Source organism: Carlito syrichta, unplaced genomic scaffold (genome assembly GCF_000164805.1).
Source record: "Carlito syrichta isolate Samal-C Ts95f unplaced genomic scaffold, Tarsius_syrichta-2.0.1 Scaffold310786, whole genome shotgun sequence".
NCBI lineage: Eukaryota > Metazoa > Chordata > Mammalia > Primates > Tarsiidae > Carlito > Carlito syrichta.
Genome location: NW_007254882.1, coordinates 188,520 through 214,829, shown reverse-complemented (window position 1 = coordinate 214,829; position 26,310 = coordinate 188,520). Strand labels below are relative to the sequence as shown.

Here is a 26,310-nt window from a genome sequence, read left to right as displayed (position 1 = left end):
CATCTACTGTCTGTAGATCCTATCCTCCAGTATACTTCAAAGTCTAACCTTATTCCATTTACTACTCTGAATGTCCAACTATAAATATGTCCTTGAAGCCTGTGCTCTCCTGAAGCTGTGGGCATGGCATCTGTGTTTGCCAAAGCTCTTGGTTGTGAATATTTTTGGCTGGACACTAGCAGCCAACATTAAATTTAAGATACATTAAGTGGAGTCATTTCAACATCCACAGCAAACCCATACCTGTAGGAGGTAAAATACTAGTATATGAGAATTGTGAAAACATTGCAATAATAACTGATCATCATTTATTTATGGTCAACATTTTCTTTTGGCCAGGACTAAGAGTTATATCATGTCTTTACAGAAATTGAGAGCTTTGAAACTACTCACAGTACATATTACCTTAGCCAACTCACTGTTTTAAAAGATCCTACATTTTGTTTCCCTGACCAGTGACATGGTCTTGTGCTTTTGATTTGGGAAGCTTTGCCAAGTGGTGATGATGTGACTCTGCATGCCTGGCCTGTCATCTTCACATCTGGGTCCCTGAGGAGCCAGCAATGCTTTTGCTGCAGCTCTTTTCACACCAGAAATAACCCCAACACAGCTGCATGATTCCAGAATGCCAAGCCATGGATCTAAACTGTGGCAGGCTTGGGTGAGCAAAGCTCAAGGTTGTCACGAGAGAGTCCTGTTCTACTTTAATCTCGTCACTAAAAATCCCCTCTTTGATCCTGTTTTCTGTAAGATGTTTTGGCTGATAGTTCTTGAAAAGACATGCACTTTCCGAGTGAGAGCTGTCCTTTAATAGGGGTGGGAGAGAGTGGGGCGCAAAGAATTAAAAGATAAAGGTGGGTGACAGTATCTTTTCCTGCTAACTATAGCAGAACCTGGCACAATGCTGAGAATGTTATGACTTGGGGGAAAGTGCTGACTTGGAGTTTTCTTATCACACAGTGAGAAGCCTCTGATTTCTGCTTTAGTAAATCAAATGTGTTGGATGTGTGCTACTTGCAAGGCACTGAAAAAATAGGAATGAAAAAATGCGCGGGCCAAAATACAAATACAAATGTGGTAGTAGATTCAGGGAATTGCTGTGCCAGATGTATGAGCAAATTGCTGGAGGTCACAGGATGGAGTAGCTGACTTTCCATGGAAGGTGGACTTCCCAGAGGAGGTGACATTTGAATTGGAGCAATAAGTAGGAATTTGCCAGCTGGAAAAGGCTGGTGTATTGGTAATTAACTCTGGCTGCTATGTCAGAAACTTTAAACTCTCAGTAATTTTTCACCATAGAAGCTTCTTTCTCTCACAGTTCAATACAAATCTAGTGGTATTTTCTAAGCAGTGACTCTAGGACCTAGAATGTTCATTTTGCTTCTCCACTGTCTTGTCCTAGCATCATGGAGGGGAAGAGAAAAGGGGGTCAGTGCACCAAGTACTAAATGCCTCCACCAGAAGTGGCACATGATATTTTTACATGTCAGGGAGACATAGGAGGGCACACAGATATCCCCATGTGCGTCAGTCATTTATGGCACAGCAGGAGAGGCATGTGGGCAGCTAGCTGGAGGTACCCATGAGGCAGTTGAAATATGAGTTGGCGTGGCTCATGCCTGTAATCCCAGCACTTTGAAAGGCCAAGGCAAGAGGAATGCCAGAGCCCACGGGTTTGAGACCATCCTGGGCAACATGGTGAGACCTTGTCTCTACAATAAAGTCAAACATTAGCTGGGCATGGTGATGGCGCCTGTAGTTCTAGTTACTTGGAAGACTGAGGTGGAAGGATCGCCTGAGCCCAGCAGGTTGAGGCTGTGGTGGTGATAAGTGTGCCACTGCACTTCGGTCTGGGCCACAGAGTGAGACTCCAACTCAAAAAAGAAATATGAATTGGAGTTGGGGACAAGGGTGGGACCAGTGATTGAGGATGGGGGTCAAGGGCATAAAGGGTGTAGATGAGACCGGGGGAGTGACTACAATCAGCCAGCAAGCTGTACAGAGTGAGAACAAGGTGGGAGGCAGAACCCAGAGAATGCTGGCATTGAAGGGGACAGAGAGAGGGACAGTAGTTATAACGTGTTCTACCAGCTCCTCGAAGGCAGAAAGATCAAAGCATGACTTGCTTGGCACCCTGTAGAGTTAGCATCAATCATGTGGGATCAGGGCTCTTAAAATTCTGGTCTGCTGCTGACATGTGGCTTCTACTATGGTCTATGATTAGATAGACTGTGTCTTCCTTGGACTCAGGTGCTGCAGTCCAGGGGACTCTGATTCTCCAAATGTGAAGGGTTCTGTGGAATCATTTCTCTTCTGGGCTCTGAGGCCAAGGAAGTTCAGCTTAGAAGGCATTTTCTGTATCAGGAATTCTCCAAATGTACCTGTTTGGATCTCAGCTGTTCTGTCCCAGGGGCCTCCTGAGTCAGGGGATGTTTCCTGGGATTTTGGCAGTTACCCATTTATCTATTCCCTGCTGTGAGTCTTTGTCCCTGAATGATTGAATTTAGAGATCTAGTAGAGAAAAGTAAATCAGATGGTGCCCAACCTCCCATCATTGAGAACTCTGGATTTTATCTCTTAACTAATTTGATTGACTTGATAGGAGATTAATATGAATATTCATGTTTTGTGCAAAAAAAATTAATGAGTCTATAGGATGTTTCCTCAGACTCTTCTGGGGATGTAAATATATTAGCTCTTAAAAAAAAAATCTGAATTCCACAACTCATCTGTCCACAAAGGTTTCAGATAAGGGATTGTTGACCTGTGCATAAAGCAGCTGACAAATGAACCAAGACTTTGCCTCATAGTCTCTGGCCTCTTCCTTTGGGTAGATAATCAGTTTCTGTTGCTCCAAGGCTTGTTTCTACACACTGAGGAAAATACAGTGAAGTGAACAAGGAAGTTGTTTGTAGGGGTTGGGGGATATTTAAGCTCCATATCTCAATTTCCAGGTGACCCTTCCCTCTGCGCTTTGATGGGTTGGGACCTACTGCAGCAAGAAGGTGGGGCCACTCTTACTGCATCCTTTGACAGATCTCACCTTAGAGTCCTAGAGGAGCAGGAAGGAACCAGGCAGGTGTCTTGGAGATAGGGATTATTGAGGAGATTTGTAAATGCCTCACAGCTAACGGTATGTGAATACACATGCGTCTTAAGATACAGCCTTGCTATTTCTCAGCTTTTCCCCAGCAACACTGGTGTTTCTAGAAGTATCTTATGATTAGCTTGCAGGAGTTGTCTTAAAGTCAGTATCTCCCTGTCTCCAGTTCACTGAATTTAACCATAGACTTGTTTGCTCTAAGCTGCAAAATTTGTTTTAGCGACTTCCAGAAAAATCTTTCCTCTGGTCTCTGTGGGTGCTATGAAGCTTTAAAGGCAGACCATTCCTTTTCTGCTGTGTACCTGCTCTGCCATCCACACTGGAAGGTGGTGTCTGAAGCCAGGGGATAGAAACCCTGAATGGCAAATCTAGGGCTCTGATATGTGTCATGTACACAACATTTTTTTTTTTTTTTGGTCAACAAGTATTACTTATGCCTCTGAGGTTGGAGAAGTAATGTTGAGTTTATTCAGCAGGCAAAAAGAAATCTAGGTTTCTGCTTTTACTGTTGAGGTTTGCTTCAAGCTGCTTGAGGAATGTGACTGTTCAGGTCCTAAAGGATGTAGCTGGTCTATGGATTTGAGAAGGATGTGACTGGGGATTTAGCCCAGATGCCAGTTAGGAGGGACTCTGCTGTGTCATACTTTGCAAAGAACATCGAGGTTGCTCCATATATAACCCTTTGATTTTCAAAAGTTTTTGTTGATGGAAAAAGCCTTCTCATGTCTACCCTAAATCCTTGACATCGAAGTATAATTTCTTCAACAAACAATTGAATACTGCTCTATAATTCAAAGATATCAATGAGTTGTAACTCCAGATCTATGAATCCAGTCCTCTCAAACTCCTGTGGCTTAAGCATCCTGGCCGTGCTCTCCCCATGGGCCTGGGGCAGTGGGGAGAAAAGATCTTTATGGGGATGGATATAACTTGGGAATATAGCTGGCCCTGAGAGAACTGAGAGCTTTATAATGTTTGTCTCCATGCAGGATGGTGCTCCTTCTGAAAAGTCTATCTGCTTTTGTTCAGGGAAGACGTGGACTTTGTAAAAAAAAGGAACCAAAACATTCCCCAAAAGGTAGGGCCTCAGATCCTGCATCTAGGGTGTTGCAGTGATGGGAGCTTAGTAAAGATGTGGCATCCACCTGCATGACTCTTCATTATATAAATGTGTATGCACACATATATGCGCATATGCATATGCATGTGTACACGCACATGGATATTTGTTATTCCTTCGTCTATTACCTCATCTAGTTCGGCAAACTCTGCCTCAACACTTAGCCCCTGGGGTGGCCCTGTACCAAGGCAAGGAAAATTTGGTTCTTTTTTTACTCCAGATTGCAGTGAAAGAGGAGCTAGTAATTTTCTTATGCAGGTCCCCATATTTGCTTGCTATTTCTAGCTGAGAGAAGAGAAAGTATATTTTCTCCCTGATTACTAGCTTGTCTGAACAGTTTATTTGTCTCTTGACTCAAATGGTTCTGGACAGGCATTTTATTTAAAGCTGAACTGTAGTATTGCACTAGAAATTCTGGAGGGTTGTGGTTAAATAGAAACTCATTCCCTTAATATCTTCTTAAATTATTGGGACTGAAATTTCATTTCTGATGAGAGAGGACAGAGGGCAGGTATCAGTGTTTTGGTGATTACTTCATTTTGCCATCTTCATTAGTCCTTATCTCTAAGTGGAGTTTTTCACTGCTCTCATTGAGTCTGCTTCTGACTCACTGGAACTTCTGAAAGTTCTAGAAGAGTTCGAGGAGCAGCAGCTTCCACCCACTGTACTGGTGGTGAAGTTGCTACATAAGTGTAGGTTAAGTGATTTATTCGTGGTTATGCCGTTGATCTATTAATGGCCATATTTGATATCTAAATTTCAAGACTCACAGAAGTCTCAGTTTCTTTCCTCTATGCCACATAGATACCCAGAGATCTTGGGCTTCAGTTTTCCTAAAAGTATTTCAGGTCAAGTCACCAGCATAAGATGTGAGAAATAGTGAGTAGAGTCCTTATTCAGCAGTGCACCTGAGGTTGTGTTAAAGCTGAGAGAATTTCTTTTCTTTTCTTTTTTTTTTTTTTATTGAGCTCAGACTGGAATGCAGTGGCCGCTCCTGGCCACTGCAGCCTCGACCTGCTGGGCTCTGGCAATCCTGCCTCAGCCTTCCACGTAGCTGGAACTACAGGCGTGCACTACCACGCCCGGCTAATTTTTTGATTTATTGTAGAGATGAGGTCTCGCCAAGTTGCCCAGGCAGGTCTCGAACCAACGGGCTCAGGTAATTCACTTACCTCGGCCTCCCAAAGTGCAGGATTACAGGCTGAGCCACCGAGCCCGGCCTGAGAGGATTTCTAAAATGTCTGAAAAGGATGTTCAACAAGAGTGCATTTAATTCTCTCTCCCTCTTTTTTTTTTTTTTTTTTTTTGTGAGGTTGTATGAAATTTTTTCCTGCTAATTAGGAATCTCCAGGGCACTGAACACTGACCACTTGCTGTGTGGCCACATGCATTAGTTTCCTATAGCTCCTGTAACAAAATATTATAAACTTGATGGCCTAAAACAGCATAAATTTATTTTTTTGTTACAGTTTGAGAGGCCAGAAGTCCAAAATCAGTTTCAAATCAAGTTATTGGCAAGGCTGGTTCCTTCTGGCGCCTCTAGGGGAGAATCTGTTTCCTTGGCTTTTTCCAGCTTACAGAGGACAGCTTCTCTTGGCTCATGGCTTCCTTCATCCATCTTCAAAGCCAGCAGCATAGCATTCTCAAATCTCATCCCTCTGTCTCCATGCTTCTGTCATCATATCTCCCCTCCTGTCTCACTCTGGCTCCTTTGTGTCTGTCTTATAAGGACCTTGTGATTACATTAGGCCCACCCAGATAATCCAGGATAATTTCCCCATCCCAGAATTCTTACTTTGACCACCTCTTCAAAGTCCTTTTTGCCTTACTTTGACCACCTGTGCAAAGTTCCTTTTGCCACGTGAGGTAACTTTCATGGGTTCTTGGAAGTAGGACATGGGCATCTCTGGAGGAGCCATCGTTGAGCCCACCACAACATGCTAAGTGAGCAATTACTATTTCAGGGAACACTCCTCGGTGTCACTCCTGCAGTTGCATCTTTCTAGTGAGATTTGGTTATATAGTAGAAATTTGGATAGCCACTAGCCTTATTAAAATGTGAATCTTCCTGTAAAAAGAAATAATACTTGAGTTTCACAAGTACATGTGAAATTTCTTATCATCAGGGAATGTAAAGGGTAGTAGAGGAGACAGCTCCAGTTCTGCTTGCTCAGCATTTGTTTCCCATTCTTTGGTAACAGTGTCCTGCTTTTCCCTTGGGAAGAAACTTCTCCCACCCTGCTCTCAACCTGTATAATTCTAGTGGGACACACCCTGCATCTAAGATCCAGGGGTCAACATGTGACCTGGGACTGACTGGGCAGTAGAGTCCATCTCCCCATGTGGTACAGTTCTGCAGCTTTTGTTGGAACTACTGGGAAGCAAAAGCTGCCTTTCCTTTGGAGTTGTGGCATTGTCAGGATGTGGGGCTGGAACTGCTGGTAGTCCTTTCACCATCTCCCCTGGACAGCCACACAGGAGGGGAGCCAATTCAAAGGAAAGCAGAGCCACTAGGTAGAAACAGAAGCCATATATTTTTGAGCCCCTAGATCCAGGAGTGCCTGAAGCTAACAATCTGTGTACTTTTCAGTTATGGGAGTTTTTTGTTTGTTTGCTTTTAATTCAACCTATACTGCGAGACAACTCACTAGGGCTCTCTTGTGTTTCTTCATGTCTTGCAAACAGAGACACTGACTGCTTTTGTTCTAGACTATCTTCCCAGTAATATTTATATAGCAAACCTTTAGAAGATAAAGACAGTATCTTCCTGCAAAGTAAAGAGTAAGTTGGTTTACTGTACAGTATAATAAAGATATTATCTCCCTCTGGGGCAAAGGTCAGGCAAGCTTACTGCCTATTATAAAATATTCAGGTTTCCTAAACCCAGGGCTTATCTCCTATAACATAACCTGTTCATGTGCAGGCATCCTCTGGCCCTCTTCATACTGTGTTGTGGGATCTGGAGATCAGGGAAATGCCATAAATGCTTTGGCTACTGCTGTGGCTATGAGTAATAAAGTCCTTCATCTCAGACCCAAGAATATCGTATCTTCTGCCAGCATCTATAAATTATGACTGGATAACAGTTTACTTATAAGTAGGGTAAAATCTCAGATCCTTCACTTATTGATAATCCAATTTGGTTTGGTTTCTGTCATTTATAACCCAGAGCATCTTGACTGAGGCAGGCAAAATGTACCCCATGACAGATTCTTAAGAGGAGGATGTTTGGGGAGATTTCTTTATACTGAATCATTTTTTTGTACAACTGTTTTTCTTTCTTATGTGCCCCCTAATAAATAACTAAATTAACTTTGAAAAATTATGTGCCTTGTTATGCTTTTTAAAGTAGACATCTAAAACTTTCTATTATAAATTAAAATAATTGTAAAAGATCTGTTTTCTGCCATATTCTAAATACTACTTATGGGGTACCATGCTCACTATTTGGGTGATGTATTCAACAGAATTCAACAGACACTCATACCTCACTATCTCGCAGTATACCCATGTAACAAACCTGCACTGTACCCCCGAATCTGAATTTTTCTAAGTAAAATTAACATGAATATAATATAAATTTTAAGTAACTCAGTGTTTTGATATTTACCATTACCCTCTAAAAAATATATATGGGCAAGATCTTTCATAGTCATATTTCCTTGATCTCATATTTCAAGATTCTATTTCCCTGATATAATTCTATATCCTGGAGCAAGATCCCAAGTTAAGATAAGGATGGGCAGGGACTTGCCTTTTCTTTGCAAAGTAGAATGCAGGCTATTTTATGAGGTGAGAAAGGAGAGGAGAAGCTTAACTTAGATCGGCTAATTTTTAGGGAAGTTAAGGACCTGGAAATCAACTCTTCTGATGCTATCCTTGTTGTTTATACTTTGTAAATACTTTCCCAAAGTAGTTCCACAGTGAATGACTTTCCAAAAGTGAACCACAGTTGGTGACCACAGCCATAGTGGTTCAATTGAAAGAGCAGAAAGTATTCAAGACATTCTTATGCTTAGGCTCAGAATGGCACACTATCCTTATACTGCATTCTTTTAGCCAAAGCATGTCATAAAGTAAGCCCAAATACAAGATGAGGGGAAAGAAACTCTAACCCCCAATGGGAGGAGCTGCAAAATCACATTGCAAAGGATGTTGGTACAGGTAGGAGTAAGGGAGTTCAAGTGATCATTTTTACAGTCTACCTCAAGCATTTAGAGGGACAGAAAAGCTGGCATAGAGTGTGACCCTGTTCAGAAGCTGGAGAGGTGATATGAGTCATATTGGTTTCATTGCATCTTCTCTCTCCTTCTCCTTCTACTCTTGTAGACATCTTACCCCTCTTCTCTCTGAAGTGGCTTTCTGTGATAAATTAGACCCTTTTGTTGTTTTGACTGAGGAAGGCCAGGAGATGATGTGGGGGCTAAGGCCTAAGCCAGTTCTGCATGTAGGAAAGAAATAATCACAAACATTCAGGCTGGAGGCAGTGACTCACGCCTATAATCCCAGCACTTTGGGAGGCTAAGGTGAGAGGATTGCCTGATCCCACAGATTCGAGACCAGCCTAGGCAACTTGGCGAGACCTCATCTTGACAATAAATCAAAATTTAGCCGGGTATGGTGGCGCATGCCTATAGTTCCAGCTACTTGGAAAGCTAAGGTGGAAGGATTGCCTGAGCCCAGCATGTTGCGGCTGTGATGGCTGTAAGTATGCCATTGCCCTCCAGACTGGGTGACAGAGTGAGACTCTGACTCAAAAAAAAAAAAATTACAAACATTCTGGGGTGTGTGTGTGTGTGTGTGTGTGTGTGTCCCATACTGTTAAAACCTAGGACATTGGGACATTCAGACTGGTACAGCTTAAAGGGGCTTTTCTGAGTGCTTCCCAGGTCTCAGATGCTGAATGCATTTTCTAAAATCAACAAAACCCTTCCTGGGAAGAAGCTGCCAGGAGTGACTACTGATGCCAGACTACCCAACCACTACAGTGCCAGACCAGACACTGGCAGTGATGGCTGCAGAGGGAGTGCAGTGAGGGAGCCAGAGGCAGAGTCCTACTGGAGAAGACAAAAGAGGCACTCTGCCACTATCTTGAAAACTGGTCAGGGAAGTGCTCTGGCTTGCTCACCATGGAGCAACCAGCTCTCTATGACTGGTGGGTTAACTGCTCAGGGGTTGATCATTACCCAGAGGGACTATCCCAAAAGCATAAACTTCAGAGGGACAAGATGAGTGTGGAGTCTCAGGCACCTACCCCGTCCTGACCCAGCTGTGGGACAAAGGGTATGACCATAAAAGGACAAGGAAGACCGCTCGAGAGATCAATGGTGAGTCCTGGACTGACCCCACCCCCTCCTTCCAAACAATCCTCCAAAGGTCAGATCACACAGCTTGGGCATGACTGAGAGGGACAAACCCAAGTGGAGCCTGGATGGCATGCTAGGAAAACATTACTCTGAGATAAACCTGGCTGGGGTGCCTGCTGCCAGCACCTAGGGAAGAGACAATCCCACACCTCCCCATTGGAGGGGATTCCTCTTGACCTTAGGAGAGCGGAAGGGGAGGACTGTTGCCCCACCCACCCCCACTGCCTTCTTCTCCTCCCCAGACCAAATGCTGGAGAGATTGCGAGCTATCCCACAGCCCTGCAGGAGATGGCAGGCTTATCTGTGAGTAGCTGAAGGGAATAATTACAGAACCTGCCATAAGAGGGTAGTTAGTGTCTAGAAATTTTTTAAAATTCTTTTTTCCCATTTTTGTTTTTCTTTTGTTTTGGTTGTGTGTGTGTGTGTGTGTGTGTGTGTGTGTGTGTGTGTGTGTGTGAAGGTATGTGTGAGGGTTCGATTAGTATCCTCCCCCTTTTTTTGTTCTTAATATGTCTTGATTTACTATATGTGTGTGAATGTGTGTGTGAGAGTTTGATTTGCATTGCTACTTTTTTTTGTTATTCTTTTGTTTTGGTTTAGTGTGTGTGAATGTGTGTATTAGAGTTTGATTGCATTCTCCCCCCTTTTTAATTCTTTTTTTGTTTTGGTTTAGTGTGTGTGTGAGGGTTCACTTAGCATCCCCCTCCCCTTTAATTCTTTCTTTTTCATTTTTTGGTTTGTGTGTGTGTGTGTGTGTGTGCGTGTGCGTGTGTGTGTGTGTATTCAGTTTTCCTGTTGTTTTTTTTGTTGTTGTTGTTATTTTGTGTTTTTCTGTTTGTTTTGTTGGTTGTTTTTTTTTTTTTTTTGCTTTCTTTTTGTCTTTGTTTTTGCTTTTGTTTTTCTGTTTTTTTAAATTTTTATTATTTTTGTCCATTCTATTTCATTCTTTTTTTCTTTGTTCTCCTCACTATTATTACTTTATCTTGGACTCAGGGGCTACACACATGTACCCACTGCATTGTGATATAGAGTGTTGTGGGGAGTAGGTCTCGGGGAGCCCATACCCCAGTCAGTGAACATTGTAACTTGCAAGTAGTTTTTGAATCCTAGTTCCCACCCTCTACCTTACCTGACTCTCAAAACTACAAGAAACAGGAAAGCTTCCCAACCACAGCCCTGTTTCAAAACGACAAATTTGGAGGCTCTGATCAGGGCAGAATGGAGGGCTGAGCAAACAACAGAAGTGAAAGCCTTGCCCACTACCACTGAGTAATGGAATTAAAGAGAAAAGAAAAATATCTGTCACAAATGAGGAAAAATCAACAGAAGAACACAGGTAATTCCCAGTGTACCAAAGAGGCAAACCACAAAGTCTAAACAATGGAAATCACCAAAAATTGGTCCCAGAATACAACAGAAATTAGGAAATGGATGGAAAGAGTGAATAAGACTCAAGAAAGGCAGTATGCAACACTGAAAGAACTTGTAACAGAGATTTTGGCCATAAAAATTTCATCCAGGAAATAAATAACAAGGCAGCAAACATGGAGAGCAGAATCAACCAAGCAGAAGAAAGAATCTCAGAGTTTGAAGGGCAAAACATGGAACTTGATCTGTTAAAAACATAGAAAGAACACTCAGAAATAAAAAACAAAGCCTCCAAGAGATGTACAAATATATCAAAAGACCAAACTTACACCTGATTGGTATCCCAGAAAAAGAAAGGGAAATGGAGAATACCTTGGAACAAGTACTCCCGAAGGTTCAAGAAAACTTTCCCCATCTCACCAGAGATGCGACCATTCAAATACAAGAGATTCAGAGAACCCCAAGATGTCAAATGAGAAGACCAACCCCTAGACATATAGTAGTTTGCCTACACAAAGTAGGTATAAAGGAAAAAAAAATCCTAAAGGCAGTGAGTGAGAAAGGTCAGACTAGCTACTGGAGAAGACCAATCAGAATAGCAGCAGACTCATCAGCAGAAACACTACAAGCTAGAAGGGACTGGAGTCCAATTTTCAAAGTCCTAAAAGATAAATAATTACAACCAAGAATTTTCTACCCAACCAAGCTCAGCTTCATCAGTGATGGAAAATTAAAATCCTTCCCAGACATCCAATCCCTAAAAGATCATACTGCTTCCAGACCAGCTCTACAGGAGACACTCAAGAAGGTACTAAGCACAGGGGGAAAAAAAAACCAAACACAATACACCCCATGACTGCAAAATTGAAAACACACACAAACACACACACACATACACACACACACACACATATATATCTCAACCAAAAACCTAAAAAAAACAGCTTATAAGAGCCTCATGACAGGGATAAACTCTCACATTTCAATAATTAGCCTGAATGTCAATGGACTAAATGGACCACTGAAAAGACATGGAATGGCAAACTGGATTTAAAAAGTGTGATCCAACAATATGCTGCCTCCAGGAAACACATCTTACTACAAAGGACACCCACACTCTCAAAGTTAGAGATGGAAAACACACTTTTGGGCAAAAGGAACACACAAAAAGGCAGGAGTCATGATCTTAATATCAGTCAAAACAACCTTCAAGCTATCATAAATTAAAAAGAGACAGAAGGACACTACATAATGATAAGAGGTTCAATCCATTCAAGAAATATCCATCCTAAACATATATTCACCCAATACAGGAGCACCAGCTTTTATAAAGCAACTACTCAGTAAACTAAAAAAATATTGATACTAACACTATCATAGCTGGGGACTTAAATACTCCACTAGCAATCCTAGATAGATCATTGAGTAAAGGGGTTTTCCTGTGGTCCAGCCTGACCAAGCTGGATTTCTGTATAGGGTATGGGGCCAGAGCCCCAGCTAATAATCAAGTATTTCCTTCCTTTGCTTTGCACAGATGTCTAGGCTACATGGCATTGATCTTCTCAATAACCCTGTGAGATAGTTTGGGCAGACATTAACGCTATATTACTATTAAATCTGAGGCTCAGAGAGGGTAGAAAACTCGATCAGAACTGCACAGCTCGTAAGCAGCAGAAACATATAAGATTATGAAGCCTTTTGACTCCAAATCCTGCATTCTTTTACATCATGCTATTCTTTCCTTTCCATTCTATGAGGCTAAATCACGACAGGTCACCACTCTTTTCACCACAAACCATCCCTGGATGTCACAGTCATTGTTCTGATTCTTAGTACTTATCAGTTTGGGAGTTGAGAGGGTAACATGAATCAGACCTTTCAGGTTCTGGGCAGATAGAAATCCAGAGCAACTTTTCCTTGCCTCAAGAGTTCTAGCTGGTTGGGCGTGGTGGCTCAAGCCTATAACCCCAGCACTTTGGGAGGCTGAGACGAGAGAATTACCTGAGTCCAGGGATTCAAGGCCAGCCTAGGCAAGTTGGCCAGACCTCATCTCTACAGTAAATCAAAAAATTAGCCGGGCTCGGTGGCTCAGCCTGTAATCCCGCGCCTTTGGGAGGCTGAGGTGAGTGGATTGCCTGAGCCCGCGGGTTCGAGACCCGCCTGGGCAGCGAGACCTCATCTCTACAATAAATCAAAAAATCAGCCGGGCGTGGTAGCGCATGCCTGTAATTCCGGCTACTCGGAAGGCTGAGGCGGAAGGATCGCCGGAGCCCAGCAGGTCGAGGCTGCGGTGGCTGGGAGCGGCCACTGCACTCCAGTCTGGGCGACTGAGTGAGACTCCAAAAAAAAAAAAAAAAAAAAAAAAAAAAATTAGCGGGACACTGTGGTGTGTACCTGTGGTTCCAGCTACTTGGAAGGCTGAACTGGAAGGCTTGCCTAAGCTCAGCAGGTCGAGGCTGCAGTGGCTGTGAGCATGCCACTGTACTGCAGCCTGGGCGATAGAATGAGACTTCAATTCTTTAAAAAAAAAGAGTTCTAGTTGACACTATGGTCCCTCTCTTGAGTGTAATTAAGGCAATCAAGTCCTTCAGTGAATATTCAACAAATGAGAGTGAAAACCATGGAGAAAAACCTTTCATTGTCTTGAAAACAGAACCAAATGAATCCTGTTTTGTCAGCACTTGTTTGGTACCTGTGTTGTTCACAGGATCACAGCTTTATGTTGACAGGCATTTGAGTCTTGTCTATGCTGTTTTTCTCTGCACTGACTTAAGATGCTTACAGCCTGCCAGCTATGGCCCTGATCACTTTAGCTGTCTCTGTGGAGTATTCTCTGCAAGGGGGATCTAAAAAAAAGAGTAAAGCATGGAAAAGTGATTGTGCCCTGCAAAATGTATGTTGAAGTCTTAACCTTCAGGACCTGAGAACATAACCTTGTTTGGGGATAGGGTCTTTGCAGAGGTGATAAGTTAAAATGAGGTTATTAGGATGGGTCCTAATCCAGCATGACTGGGATCCTTATAAAAAGGAGAAGTTGGATACAGAAACAGACACACACAGAGGGAAGATGATGTGAAGTCACAGGGAGAAGGTGACCTTGTGGAGACGGAGGCAGAGCTTGGAGTGAGGCTGCCACACGCCAAGGAACACCTGGAGCCACCAGAAACTAGGGAGATGCAAGGAAAGATCCCTCCCCTACAGACTTGAGAGGAAGCATGGGCCTGCTGACTCCTTCAAAATTAAGATTTCCAGCCTCCAAGACTGTGAGACAATGCCTTCTGTTGTTCTAAACCACTCAGTTTGTGGTGTTTTGTTGTGGCAGCCTTAGGAACCAAGTATAGGGAGCATTACATTGTATGGTATGTGGAGGGTGGGGTGGGGACAAGCTACTGAGATGCACTGGCAGTGACTCCTCCCCACCATTAGAAACAGTTCAGAGCATGAATCCAGCAATGGGAAGTTTGGAAACACCCACTTCAAGTGGTCGAGTTCACATGATAGTGGGGCTTTACTGTCTGGGCATGGGCCATAGGACAGACATTCCAACAGTGTGAGATAAGGATAGGTATAGTCCAATACCCCAGTCACAACAGTGTCACATGGTAATCCAGAGTAATAGTATCCTGGCCCAGAGGCACAGTCAGGACCTGTGGATGGTGAGGAACAAGGAGAGCCTGACTTCTAGTTATTGGGGAGGTCTTGTCTTTCACAGTGATCCAACTCAGGTTACAGAGTAGGGATGTGGTTGCAGATAAAGATGGTTGAGCAGAAACTCAAGCCCTCAGTGTCTGTCCAGGGATGCATCAATAAGCTGATTTTAAAACAAAGTAAAACTGCAGATACCACCTGCTTTCATATTTATCTTCTTCTCATGTCCTTTTCTAACCCATGACTTTGATTGTACAGGAAGCAGCAGATAGAAATAACTGGTCTGGAAGTGTATGTCACCCTGTGTCAGCCTGGCAGATCAAGGCTTCCTGGCAGGGAAGGCAGAGTTGATGCTTCACTTGGGAACTTCCCAGCATCTAGCTGACCTGAGACATGAAGCTTTTGTCCTCCAGGCGCTCGCAGACTGGCATGGACACAGCACTTCTGCATCCCTCTGTACTCCCATGACTATTGTAGTGCTTCAGCTGCTGCCCACTTCTGCCCAGAGAAGGAGGCAGCTGCTAATTTTAGCCTTATTTAGGTCTCCAGGAAGCACATCCCCAGGCTTTAAACAGTTTTTTTTCTGGTTGCATTTTCATGTAACTTTGGAAAAAAAACAAAACTGGGAAGACTCACCTGCTACCTGATGTCAGTAAAATGAAAAGGAAAATGTAACATGTATATATTAAAGTAGTAGCATTCCTTTGTTGTTTTAAAAGTCTCCCAGGGCCAGGAGCATGTACCTAAGAGAGTTGCCTGTAATCTGTGACTTTTAGGGAAAAAAGAGAGTTGCCTGTAACCTGTGACTTTTAGGGAATAAAGAAAACAAATAACTGAGGGTTAAACCAGGGATATGACAGTCTTCCCACAGAGCATTAGGAGGATGTTTCTGGCCTATTTGGAGAAGCTGAAGCCACCTAGTATATGACAAAGGAATATGGAGTTTTGCTTGATTAACCTGATTTTCCTCTTCTTCCACTGTTTTCATGTTGGGTGGATAGGATCATTCTTGTTTGTCTTAGTTTTAAGCTGAGGCTCCTTGGTGAGAAGGCCTTTGAACCCATTTGTTGAGTCATGTACAGGAAGGGAAGATTTTTGTCCTAAGGGTTGTCAATCACAGGAAATCAGAGAGATGTCAGACAACATAATGGGCACAGCAGCCAAACCATGCCTGAGTGTCTTCTAGTCACACAGGTCTGCCTGCAGAACTGTGCTTTTTCTCGGAATTAACTAACTTCCTCCCTTCCTCCCTTCCTCCCTTCCTTCCTCTCTTCCTTCCTTCCTTCCTTCCTTCCTTCCTTCCTTCCGAAGCTAGAAGAAACCAGATAACTTTTAACTTAACAAAATTGTTCCTGATCTTGTTTTAAAATTCTGTTTATGTCTACAGTTACCTGTAACTGACTTTGGCCATGTTTGAAGCTAACCTCTTGATTACTTTTCTCACTTTGTGGCTGCCCCAGTAAGATTGCTGGAGGTCATACCTTTTGCATTACTGTACAAAATTGCTATCATCAGTAAGGGCTTTACTAAGAGAAGCAAAAGTACACAGCAAGGAAATAAGTATGGGAAGCACCTCAGCTTACCTGATTCAGGAAAAAGAGGGACAGCATGAAGGTACCTTCCTCCAAACAAAATTTGTGCTTATATCTGCTAGACAAACAGGGTTGACCCATGGTCACATCCCCACAGGGCAACATTCACTTCCCCTTCTCTGGATGGGGGCACTAGGTTTACCTCTGATTCACCTTTAAACTGAGGGTGATTATGATTCTTTTCTAGGCCCCAGAACAATAAAAAGGACAAATAACCCAGTTAAAAATGGGCAAATACCCTACAACATCATAATAAAAAATATTGATTACAAAAAAAAGAATGAATTTTAAAGATATTAAATCTAAAAATTAAAAAAATGGGCAAATAATCTGAATAAGCATTTATCCAAGGAAGAAATACAAATGACTTAATAAGCACATGAAAAGATATTCAATATTATTAAACACTGGGAAAATGCAGATCTAAAACTTCAATGAGTTATCACTTCACAGCCACAAACATGACTATAATAAAAACAAACAAACATTAGAAAATAGCAAGCATTGGTGAAGTTGTGGAGAAATTGGAGCCTTTATAAACTGCTTATGGGAGTGTAAAGTGAAAAACAGACACGTTGGAATACAGTCTGGCAGTTCCTTAAAAAGCTAAACATGGAGTTATTATATGATCTAGCAATTCCACTCCTAGGTATATGCCCAAGAAAAGTGAAAATTTATGTCCATACAAACACTTGTACATGAATGTTCATACTGAAAGAAATAAAATATGGATATATGCTACAACATGAATGAACCTTGAAAATAGGCTTGTGAAATAAACCAGTCATAAAGGGCCACATATTGTATGCTTCTATTTCTATGAAATGTTCAGAATAGGCAAATCTATAGAGACAGAGAGTAGATTAGTAGTTGCCCAGAACTGGAAGGAATAGGGACTTGGGCATGGGCTTCTTTTTTGGGGGGATGATGAAATACTAAAATTGACTGTGGTAATAGTTGCACAATTCTATTCAATTCTATTGAATTGTGCATTAAATTATAATTCTTTCAACAGGTCAATTATGTGGTATCTGGATTGTATTTCAATAAGCTATTAAAATAGGTTAGAGTTAAAAGATAGTTGATATGACATGGTCCATTTGTTTCTTCATCCATCTGTTTGTTTTATCATCCATTTATCCATCTATCCATCCATACATTCATCCACCTATCTACCCGTCCATCCATCCACTCATCTGCCTGTCTACTCTTCCTTCCATCAGTCCATTCATGTATCCTTTTTCTCCTCTTTCCATACTCCCATCTTGTCCCATCCAGTTTTATTTTTCCTCCCTCACTGTATCAACTAAAAAAAGTTTATTACTCATCTATCAAGTCTAGTAACTGTGCTAGTCCCTGCTTTTCCTCATACTGCTTTGGTATTTCCAGCGTCCTTATGCTTTGCCACTTAGCATAAGGTGACTTTTCCAAGCTCTCCAGAGAAAATGCTCTTTATCAATTCATCCAGTAAACAGATGAATGCATACAAGTGGGGACTGTGGGGCTTTTGATATGTAGCCAGGAGCTTGCTGAAATGGTAGGAGCATGTGGGTCACATCTCATCTCTGAAGAGTCCTCAGAATGGTGTGTAGGAAATTTTCTGGTTTTGTTTATTTGCTGTGACAACTCAATGTTAAATATGTATGACACTGGCTCCTGCCTCCTGTCTGTGGCTCAGCGCAGGTTTGATGCCTGGTAGCTGCATTCCTCATTATTAACACAATGTTGAGTGATTTCAAGGTTGACCTGGTTCAAAATAGCTTTCTTAATGAGGTTGTTCTCCTTTGTGTCATCATTAATCAGTATGATGTCAGCTATTCCCTCATCCAACCTCCGGTACAGTTGTTTCCTAACTTTATTGCTTATCAGGGTCACCTGGAAAGCTTATTTAAAATGCAGAATCTTGCGCCCCTTCCTCTAAGAGATTCCAATTCAGTAGATCTATGGTAGCACCAGGGAACCTGTATTTTAAGGAGCACCCCAGGGATTCTGATTGAAATGTTCCTTATGTCACCCTGTGATACGCTACCATAACTGATCTGTTAATGCCAGCATTAGTTAACAAGATGGAAAGTTTCTAATTTTCCTTCTAGTGCCCTGTTTGTGCCCATTTCTTTAAGTCCAAAAGGGTTAACCCATGGCTAAGAAGAAACAAGGATTATTCCGTGTGTGAACCTCTTCCACTGAGTTAGCAGGTAGATTATAGTGCTTTGAGCCTTTTGAAGGACACAAGAACCCAGCAGCCCTAGGCAACTTTCATATATCCAGTGATGTAGATAATCCAGACTAATGTATCCAAATAATCAGCAACTGGATTTAGAAACATACTGTTTGATATCTAGTTTTTGCCCCTCTTCATTTTGCTTGATGTGATAGGAAAAACTACTTGCATTTTTGGAGACAAGAGGGAGTGACTTTAGGAAGAGAACCAATTGGGGCCAAGGTGTAGGATGAGGAGGATGTTAGCTGCAGTGAATTCTCTTCTCTAACACAGATAACTGAGTTCTGACTCCAGTAAGGCAGGCATAAGACTTTAAAATGTCTCTAGATGTACACATACCTCAAGGTGCTGTGTGGACACACATATTTTCCTGATGAAGATAGAAATCTATCAGAGCATCAAATTCCTCACTGTCAAAATGCCTTTGTGAAAACCCTAATTATGCATGGGACTGTATTTTTAAAATATTTAGGCTAATGTAAGTTATCCTTGTTATTTGGGATCTTGATGTACAAACAAGGGAAATTTAAACTAAATTTGAACATGAGGGAGAAAATATCGCACTAGCATATTCCATCTATATATCTCTCTTTACAGTTTACAAAGCACTTTAGAACTCAACCTGTCAAACCCACCTAGGTAGTAAATATAAGAGCTGGAATTTGAACCCATCTCATCTAGTTTCTTCTTCAGTGCTCTTTTCGCTATATCACACTGCTAAGAAAATGCTGTGGTTTTACTAGTTATCTGGCTGGATTTGATAATTTGCAGGAATCTTGCTTTGTTATTCTTTAGGGTGTGAAGATGAGCTACTGAGCACTACATGAAATGAGCTATATAAATGCGTGTGGCACAGATGTCAGTGATCAATGTATGTGTTTTGGGGAGGAACCGAATGTCCACACAGTTGGGCAGGAAAATCTCATCACTTGTCTTAAAAACCCAGGAAACCTCCCTAAAAGATATTAATTTTATTTTTCAGTTTAAATAGTAGTATTCTGTTTTTTTTGAACTTTGTTAAAAATGTAGCACATACCATAATACGTGCACCAGTCTTTAGTGTGCCAAGTGATCAATTTGTACAAATTGACTGTACCTGGTTGGTCAGTACCCAGCACTCCAGAAGTTAGTACTTATGATCTCTTTTAGTTATGACCCCCTCTGAGTAACCAACATCCTGATATATAATGACATAGATGCATTTTGCCTGCATTTGAACTTTATTTAGATAGGTTAATAAGGTACCATCAGGTCTGCTATAATGCTTGTCTTGAAAATGCAAATTTTCTTTATGATTGATACATTAGAGAACAACTGGAACATAATGCAATTTAGTGTTTGCTTATGTGCAATTTTTTACTCAAGAAACTCTTAAGTGAATGCAGAAAACTTCACCCAGCAGAACTGAACCTGTTAGGAGCACACAACGTGCACACATGCACACACCTCAAACGTCTGTCAGCCACTTGGATTCATTGAGTGTGTTGGAGCCATGCCCACCCACGTCTTATATTACATACTCCGGCCAATGTCAGGCCACACTGCTTGTACCACATCACAATGTCTTGCAAGCTACAGCCCTTCCTGTGCCCACTCACACAAGAAAACTTCAGGTATTTTTCAACATAAAGTGCTGTTTATTTTAGTATTTATGCATTTCTTAATTATTGTACAGGTTTAAAAATGTGCTATCATTATTATTAGATGTCTGTATGTTTTTTAATTGTCACTGGCAAGGTTTTGAATGCTCTGCCCCAACCCTCTTTTTCTCGTAAGCCCTGTGACTTTAGTTGCATGTGCTTGTGTAATGTGGTGATTTTTAGGAACAGATACATCATGTTAAAGTAGAACCAACTGTCTTTCTCTTTTGTGCCTGGCTCCTTCAACATTATTTTGAGAGATTCATTATTATCATTATGTTTAGCAATAGTTTGTTCATTTTCATCATTGTATGGTGTTTCATCATATGAACATACCAAAATTAATATATCTATTCAATTATTGATGGACTTGTAGGTGTTTAGATTGAGACTATTAAAAATCTTGTACATGTTTTTTAGAGCATGTATGTTCATATTTCTATTTAGTATATGCCCAAGAGAGGAAATTACTGGGTCTTGAGATAGGTGTATGAGAGGGGACCATCCAAAAATCTGGAATTCTTTTTTTGGAGGGCAGGCTTCTTGTAGTACAGGCTTACCCCACTAGGTGAGTGTTCTAGGAATCCATCAGCATCAGTGTGCCAGCTAGTGTTGTTGTGGGAGGCTGTGTTTGGCTTCGGTACATTTTTTTGGAGATTCTTTCATCACGTTTTACCTGTTTCATGATGGGTAGTTTATGAACACACCTGCTCACACCATGCTGAGTAGTCAGCAGTTTTTGACCAAAAACAGTGTGACCCACATGCCCCATCCTCCCTATTCACCTGATCTCACCCCAAGTGACATTTTTTGCTTGTTTGTTTGCTGGATGAAAAAGCCCTCAAAAAGAAATATGTTGTCACTGTGGAAAAGGTGAAACAAAAAATGGCAGAAGCACTAAAAGGCATCAAAACTGATGACTTCAAAAACTGTTTTGAACGGTGGAAAACGTATCTTGATAAGTGTATTGCATCAAACAGAGAGTACTTTCAAGGTGACTGAAATTTAAACATATAAGAATAAATACACAATTTTATATAAATAAATTCCAGGTTTTTGGGGGTTCCCCCCTCATATACTCAGCGTCAGTAAAAGTCACTGGTTTTCCAATATGGTTGTACCCATTTATACTTTTACTAGTGTGCATAAGGATTCCAATGACTTTGTATCATTTCTAAAACTTGGAATTGTCTGTCTTCTTAATTTTAGCTTTTCTGGTAGGTATGTTTGGTATCTAAATATGATTTTTTAAATCTTTTTATTTTTATTTTTTTGAGTTGGAGTCTCACTCCGTCGCCCAGGTTGGAATGCAATGACACACTCACAACCACCCCAGCGTCGACCTACTGGTCTCCAGCGTTCCTTCTACCTCAACCTTCCAAGTAGCTGTAACTACAGGCGCACACTACCCCACCTGGCTAATTTTTTTGTTGTTGTTGTTGTAGAGACGAGGTCTCACCAAGTTGCCCAGACTGATCTCGAACCTGCAGGCTCAGGCAATCCACTCGCCTTGGCCTCCCAAAGTGCTGGGATTACAGACTGATCCACTGAGCCCAGCCTTATCCTGATTTTAGTTTGCATTTCCTTGATGACTAAAGTTTAAGTGTCTTTGCATATGTTTACTAGCCACTTGTACATTCTTTTTTTGTGAGATGTCTTTAGAAGTCTTTAGGTCATGTAAAATATTGAGTCAATTGCCTTTTTCTTCTTGATATATATACATACATTAAGAATCTTTTGTGTGTTTTATGTATTGTAAATATGTTCTCCCACGCTGTGACTTCATTTTTTAATCTTTTAATTGTGCTTTCTGATGAACAAAAGTTTCTACTTTTCATCAAGTTTATTTATCAATGATTTCCTTCAATGGTGGTACTTTCTACATCCTAATTAAGATATTTGTGTTTACCTCAAAGTAATGATGAGATTGCTTTATATTATCCTTTAGAAGCTTAACTTTTCCCATTTGTATCTACGATTCAATTAGAATTAATTTTGTATATTTTGTGAGGTAGAAATCAAGTTTTTTGGTCTATTTGGTTATTCAGTTGATCCAGCAATATTCATTGAGAAAGCTATCATATCCTTACAGAAGTATAGTACAGTCGGTGTCATAAATCAGATGTCCACTTTTTCAACAATTTTTTTCTCCTGTTGGGCCAATACTATACTGTCTTAGTAAAGCTGTGTAATTTCTGTTGCTGCTAATGTAATTCTTTCACCTTTATTTTTCAAGATTGTCTCAGTTACTCTTGGACGTTTGACTTTGGAAACATGTCAGTTTCTACAAAAAAAATAGCTTGGTTGGCTTTAGTTTGTAATTGCACTGAATATGTATATGAATTTGTTGAGAAATAGCCCTTGATTTATTTAGGAAACAAAGAAATATAAAACTAGTAGTCAGTGTTAGTCTTTGATCAATCACAAATGAAATAATTATTTATATGGTTGAGGAAATAGCTTATATTCCAAAATGTTCTGAAACATACTACTTGTATGGAGGCTGACTTACTCCTTCATCTTTTGTAAGGCTTCATTGTAATCATGCCGATCGAAGCTGGAGATATAGAGATCAAGGGAGATCATGATTTAGCACTAGTAAATGAATCACTTAGGGGTTTTATGTGAACAACCTGTCTTCAGAGAGTGACTTTTGTGTTGAATTTCAGTAGCTGCATTGCTTTTTGCCACCAGATAGCTTTGTTGGGAGAGAAGAGGAAACATCTTATTCAATTTAATAGACAGAATTTGAACAGCTAATTGCAGGAGCATCTGGAAACATTGCACAGATGAACCAGTGGTGCTTAGAACTGGTGGGAAATGATATATTCATATGCCAAGAGTTGAGATGAGATACTTTTGGAAATTTTTATTACATGAGGAAATTATTATTATTTTTTTCTGTTTTAAGATCTTTAGCTGAAAAGATGAACATTTTTTAATTATTTGGAAATTCAGAGATCTTCTGGTCCACCTCTCACCCCATGCAGGACACTTACTTTAATATACTTTGCAGAAGCCATGGAATCTTAGGCAATTAGATCCAAAAAGACCTGGGAGGAGAGATTCTGGCTTGACCTTCTCATTTTAGAAAAGGGGACATTGAGGTTCAGAGAGGTAGAGTTACTTGTATACAATCAGAAATGGAAACCAGGTCTCCAGGTCTAGTGCTCATTTCAAGAGTTCAGAATTTCCCAAAGTATTATCAAAGTGTAATCCTTGAAATAATAGTCTTGGGAGAGTAAAGTGTTCCAAGTGTTTACTTGGGAGAGTAAAAAGGGATCCTTGTCAAAATTAGTTTGGAAATTTTTGCATGATATGTCCTCTTTTGGAATTTACAACATATGTTGGCACTGTTGCTGTAGAGACACTTATTTAACTTTAATTCAGCACTTTCTACACATTTAATCATGAGCTACTTTTCTCTTAGAGCAATTTCTTACAAGGCGTGGGTCACTCTTCAGGAGTAAGTAGGTAAATCCATCTGCCTGACAGCCTTTGCCACTAGGAAAGCCTTTCCTGTAACTTTTACTTGTTGCTCTTAGTCATGTCCTCCAGAGAGGTCCTGTGGAGGCAAATGTTCTCTCGCATTTACTAATTGCACTTGTCTGGGCCTTTGCTTGTATTAATCCATTTGTCCTCACAAAATTTTTTAGAAGAATAGTTGCTATAATTGCTATTTTACAGACTAGGAAACAAGGAATCCAAAAAGTTAAACAACTTGTTCAAGGCCACCCAACTTAGCAGAGAGAATGTTCCTTCCACTACGCCTGGTGCCTCCTTACCAGATGCTACCTATTATGGAGACACTACCCATTTGTTACTGTTCTTTTTTTTTTTTTTAAGTCAACTTTATTTAGGCACTTTGCATATAATAAAATGTAGTACTTTTAAGTATTGTAGGGTAGTCAATACATTTTAACAAGTATTTTCACCTGTACAATTAGTGCCACCATCAAACTTGACTTTTACTTGTTGCTCTTAGTCATGTCCTCAAACAGTTAGGTTCAAACTGCAAGTTTCACACTTTCTTTTCAGTTTGGTCTTCAGAGCCTTTGCTGTGTTACATTGGATCTGCTTTGTACCACTTGTGGTTTAGTCTGGGACTTGGCCATGATAGAAATGTTAGTTCAGTTGGCCAGGCCTGCCTAATACTGATTTGCAGCTCCTGTGCAGCTCAGGCATGAGTCTAAGACTTGTGGGGGTTAATGCATTGGGAGCCCCTTCTCCAGCTAGTTCCCCTTCAGTATTCCCTGAGTTCTCTCCAGCCCATAGAGACCCTTTTTGTTGGTTGCTCTGACTAGAAAGATAATATTTGTCTCAGAGGTTTAGCCCCCATGTTGGTGTTTCATTCTGCAGTTCCACAGTTGGGACCTGCTCTCTGAGCACAGCCGAGAGATAAAAAAGGAAAAAGAAATGGTGGAAAATGGGAAACACCCTTGTGCTTCGCCAAGTTTTGAGTCCTTCGAAATTCACTGATTTTGTTTGCTTTGAGTATTCAGGTCGTTGCTTTGTGTATTTTGTGCAGAGTTTTTAGTTGTAAGTAGCTGGCAATCATAGTGGAACCAGAGCTCTATTTACTTTTAAATGTGTTTGATTTTTGTTACAAGATACTTTCAAGCAGCTAGACTTTAAGGCCTGCTTTTAAAAACTTCTGAGAATCAAAGGGACTATCCATATTATTATACTAAATCAGAAAAAAATTATTTATAAGCTACCTGGCCTGAGCCTCTAAATTTTTTTCTAATCTCTAAAACAACAATTGGTTGTTCCTGCCACGTTGTGCTTTATTTGAATCTTTGTTAGGTCCCATCAGGTGGCTGCAAACATACCCCTGAGCCCTAGAATCAAAAGTCAAGACAAAAGATCATAAAACAAGAAGACATTGAATCTTATTTCTTGCTCTTATGAAAGCAATAATATATTTTGGAAAGAAAGGGTGGAGTTTTTTTGTAAATATTTTTTATTGCAATAGGGACAATTTCAAAGTGACAAAAAAGAAAGAAAAATGACCTAGAATCTCATAACCCAGAAATAATCAGTTAATATTTTCTCTTTGCCTGTAGATCTTACAGAAATGCACATTCATTTTCTGTTTACAAATTTGTCATAATAACCAAGAGTATAAAACTGATCATGAGCCAAAACTCAAGGTATTTTGTATAAAATTTCTTCTCATTGTATATTTAAAATAAGTTTAAGGAATTAATGACTAGTTGTCAATAAATGAAGATTTGCAATTTGTTCATCATTCAAACAAATTTTAGCATCCCCAGCAATTCCAATTTTGAGTAAAATTACACACTAAAATTTTCAGAGGAAAAAAAGGTGAATGTAATGGATGATCCATTCCTTACTGTATTAGCTTCCTAATATAGAGCTGCCATGAAGGACCACAAACTGGGTGGCTTAGGCAACAGAAATGTATTCTCTCACAGTTCTGTATACTAGAGTCCATAATCAAAATTTCAGAAGATTTTCTTTCTCTGAGACTCATCAGAATCCTTCCTTGCCTCTTCCTAGCTCTGCTGGTGGGTTGACGGTCTGTCCTTCTTGGTCCTTGGCTTGCTGCTATGTCACTCCAGTGTGTCATCACCTGGTATCCTCCCTGTCTTTGTATCTCTATTCTCTTCTTTTTAAAAAATTTTATTTTATTTTAAAGATGTGGGATACAGTTCAGGATTAGGTATACAAGTGGTCATCATACAGGTAAAGTTTGGGGCTACCTTTGGTCCCCACTTTGCCTGGTTTGAGATCAAGTATCCTTATTAATGCTATGTGTGCTGCCCCTCCCCCCCCCATCAGCAGTTTCTGGCTACTGCCAATCCCTTTCTTATAGTATTATGGTAAATGTTCAGGGTCCACTTATGAATGAGAACATATGGTACTCAGTTCTTTGTTTCTGTGATAAATCACCAATATTATAGACTCTAATCTCTTCTCTTCTTATAAGGACATGAACCTTATTAAATTTAGGACCTGCCCTAATTGTGTTTGACCTTATTTTCACGTGATTATGTATGCAGAGACCCTACTTCCAAATAAGGCCACATTCTGAGGTATTAAGGGTTGTGATGTAAACATATATTTTGGGGGGACACAATTCATCCCATAACACCTATCATTTCTTGACCCACTGGGGCCATTTTTCCACTAGCCAGGATGCCTACCTATCTACTGTGACCAGCAGAGGTGTCTCGGGCAGAATTTTTGTGTGGCACATCTTGGGGGAGTCCCCTTGCACCGTGCCCA

General features: G+C 40.7%; 1 protein-coding gene across 1 annotated transcript in view; it reads left to right on the top strand.

Annotated features, from left to right (window-relative positions):
- Positions 1 to 26,310, top strand: part of LOC103270919 (protein-cysteine N-palmitoyltransferase HHAT-like) — an 88,309-nt gene that overhangs the window by 37,209 nt on the left and 24,790 nt on the right. The window lies entirely within an intron of this gene.